This window comes from Lolium rigidum, chromosome 4 (assembly GCF_022539505.1).
Source record: "Lolium rigidum isolate FL_2022 chromosome 4, APGP_CSIRO_Lrig_0.1, whole genome shotgun sequence".
Lineage (NCBI taxonomy): Eukaryota > Viridiplantae > Streptophyta > Magnoliopsida > Poales > Poaceae > Lolium > Lolium rigidum.
This window is the reverse complement of record NC_061511.1, coordinates 226,730,941-226,734,697: the sequence shown is the minus strand read 5'-3', so window position 1 is coordinate 226,734,697 and position 3,757 is coordinate 226,730,941.

The window sequence follows — 3,757 nt, the reverse complement described above, 5'->3', positions numbered from 1 at the left end:
GTGACTCCGAGGAGCTCTCTTCCCCTTCACATCATGAAGAGCTCCAAGTTGCTTCCACCTCCGGCCGTGATGAGTTCTCATCTTCTTCCACTTCACCAACGTGTAGCAAGACACGAGGTAATGATATGGTGAGTGGTGAGGAAAATTGCAATGTTGATATTGTGCTCAATAGTGATGATTCTTCATCTCTATCCCATTGCAATGCTTCCTCTTTGGACTTAAACACATCTAGCATTGAAAATAATCTACATGCTTGTGTTAATAGTCCTCGCATATCATGTGTAAATTGCTCACATAAATCCCATGATGATATGCTTGCCTTGTCTTGCTCCCATAATCAAAATGCTTCTATCTCCTCTAGTTGTTTGACTAACAATGTAGAGGAAACCGAACACTCTATGGATCAAGACATGTTTTCAAATAAGGATTCAAGAATTTCTTCATCTTCATCCTCCGGTATGCACATGTGCCTTATGGCAAATGGATCAAAGGTATCTCCTACTTTGACTCCTAACACTTCCTCTAATGATGAGAGTGATGATGATGATAATGATGAAGAATATAATATATTGGTGCATAATATGGCAATGGTATATGCTTCTCTTCATGGTAATAAAGAAGCTCGTGCTAATCTCGAACACTCTATGGATACCTTGAGTAAATATAGGGAAACCATAGTGGAGTTGGAGTCCCATATCGAAAATGGGGAAATGAGATTCACTCTCCTCAAGCATGAGCTAAAAGATGAGAAGCATACTAATTTTATGCTCACACAAAAATTTGAATCCTATAAGCATGAAAATGAGAAAACTATTGTTGATGCTTGTGCTACTAACTCTAATTCTTGTGAAGCATCTACCTTAGAGGAGAATGTTGAGCTAAGGGCTCAACTAGAGTTGCTAACTAGCAATTATAGGGAATTGGAAGAAAGTCATAAAAAGCTCTCAAGCTCTCATGATGATCTTCTAATTTCCTATGATGGGCTAAAGTTAGCTCATGAGGCAAGTATCACTAAGGTAACATCTTGTGAGCCTCATATGGACATTAGCACAATCTCTACTACAAATGCTATATTGCCATGTGCTAGTCCTTGTAATCCATCTAGTCAAACTAGTGATACACCTTGTGTTGGATTACTTGCTTTGCCTTGTTGCTCTAACAATGAAGCTTCTACTTCCTCTAGTACTTGTATTTCTACTAACCATGTAGAGGAAATCAAAGAACTCGAGGCCCAAGTCCTTTCTTTAAAGAAAGACTTGGAAAAGCGTCATGAAGGGAAATCCGCACTTGACAAGATGCTAAGTGTGCAAAAATCCCCCAATGACAAGAGTGGGCTTGGATTCAACTCCAATAACAAGAACAAGTCCAAGAGCAAGAGCAACAAGAAGAAGGGCCAAGACAAAGTCAAGGATCCGGCCAAGTTGGTTTGCTTCAAGTGCAAGGTTGAAGGGCATCATGTTAGATCATGCCCATTGAAGAAGAAGAAGCACTTGAGCGAGAAACAACAAGGGAAACGACCACAAGGTCAAGGTCAAGCTCATGCTCGACCTCAAGTTGAAGATAGGCCACTTCCCAAGAAGAATCAAGACGTTGTTCCCCAAGAGAAGAAATCAATAAAGAAGAGAAAGGGGAACACTTGCTACTTATGCCGTGTGAAGGGGCACTTTGCTTCTTCGTGTTTAAGTGGTACCTTATCTAACCCTATAATTGTTGATGATTATTATTCTCTAGGAAAGGATAAGGATGGCAATGTGTTTGCCAAGTTTGTTGGAACTCAAAGTGGTCTCAAGAAAAGGACCATTTGGGTTGCCAAGCCTATTGTGACTAACCTCTTAGGACCCAACTTGGTTGGGGACCAACAAGCTCAAACGTGATCAATAGGTACATGTGGAGGTCATTGGAGACTTGGCTATTTCATGAAGAATTAAGGGATCTTCATATATTATATTTTGACCAAGCCAAGTAGTATGGATCATTATCTATATCTTTTATCCAATGTTCCTCCTTGCGGTAACTTATACTTCAACTCTTCATATTTATTGTAAGTTACTTGCCCCTTTGCATGTTTGGTTTTGTACCAAATATTTGTGTGTATGTGTTGAGTCTTACTTACCTATCTTGTGTATTCAAGTATGCTTGTTTGACTCATCATATACTTGTGTATTGTTTTGAGCCTAATGCATCTTGATAATATCTTATTTGGCTCTCTTTGAGTGATTAATGAAACATCCCATTTTGGGGAAGTGATATGCATTGTGCATCTCTCTTTCTTTAAAATGTGTGTACATGGGTACCACCACTTAGTATTGATATTGCAAGATTATCTAGTCACTATGTGGCGTGTCATACTCATGAGAAATTCAAATTCTAAATGTCCATTAATCATCTCTAGTCGAATTTTAGTTGCCTCTTGTTTAAGAAGAAATGTTTTATCACATTATGGGGGAGTAATATGTTTTGTACATATCACAAACCTAAGAAAATGTGAACATATGAGGTTATACCACTTAGAGTTGATGCTCTTAATTATCTTGTTCCTAGGTGGCATGTTTGCTCAAACAAGCTCCATTCCTAATAAAAATATTTTATTACTCATCTTGTGGGCTTTTGTTTGAATATGAAATTCTTGGTGCGTTTTTTTTTTCTCAAACACATATCTCTATATCTTATTTGGGACACCGTTTGCTTCAAGTTATTCTAATCATTGCCGTGCATGATTGTGTGACTAGTTGAAGCTATCAAGAATCTTCATCCGTGCATAGTGCTCAATTCTATATACTTATCCTATGCCTTTTATTGTGAAGTTGATCCTTACTAACATTGTGAATACTCCACCGGAAATTATTTCCAATATACTCATTGTCTTTGACAATTGATAACCTTGTATGTGGTTGAATTTTTGGATCATCTTCACCTTGGATTGTTTATTATTGCCTTATTTTATTTCCAACAAATCTTTGTAGCTCCCATGTGTCTTCCTTGTCCCTTTGAAAAATCTTTTGATAAATTCTCTTGATTCATATCAAGTGTTTGTTTTGGAAGACAAACCTTTTTCCTTACGGTACATTGTGCCATTGTGAAAAGTGTATAGGGTTTGGTTTATTTTGTTTGAACCTTGCTCTTTTGGGGAGTTTGCTATCTCATTCTTTCTTACATGATTCATTTGCTTGAATGAGATAAATCCTTGAGCATGTTTGCTTTATTTCATTCTTTATGCTCAATGGTTTCTTCTTAGTTCATTTGTTGAACTTTGTTGAACAAATCTTTTGTGATTTGCGTCTTTGATATATTTTGGACAACAAATTTGTGTGGTGACACCTTTATGCCTTATTCGATTCTTTTGGTGTTTTGTCCAAAGTATATCTTTCTTGGATCTTTAAAGTCTTTATGTGTGCTTATATGTAATTTGTTTATATTTGTAGCATGCTTGCTTTGTTTGATCCATTATATAGGGTATACTCCATCAAATCCTAAATGGCTAAGATGTGCATGAAATTCAAATTTCATCTAAATATGCACATATTTATATGGAGTGTGTCCTATATATTGTGGTTTGTCTAACCATGTTGGACCCAATAAGTTTGGGGGCCAAGATGTACTTGAATGATGTTTTAGGTACATTGGAGATGCAATGGAGGCTTGTCTCATCTATAAGGAAGGTGTTATCACCATATGAGAATTGGAGTCAAGACTAGGATGATCGATGAATCCCTATCTACTACATCATGCCATTGCTATCTCGGTAACAAGTATCTTA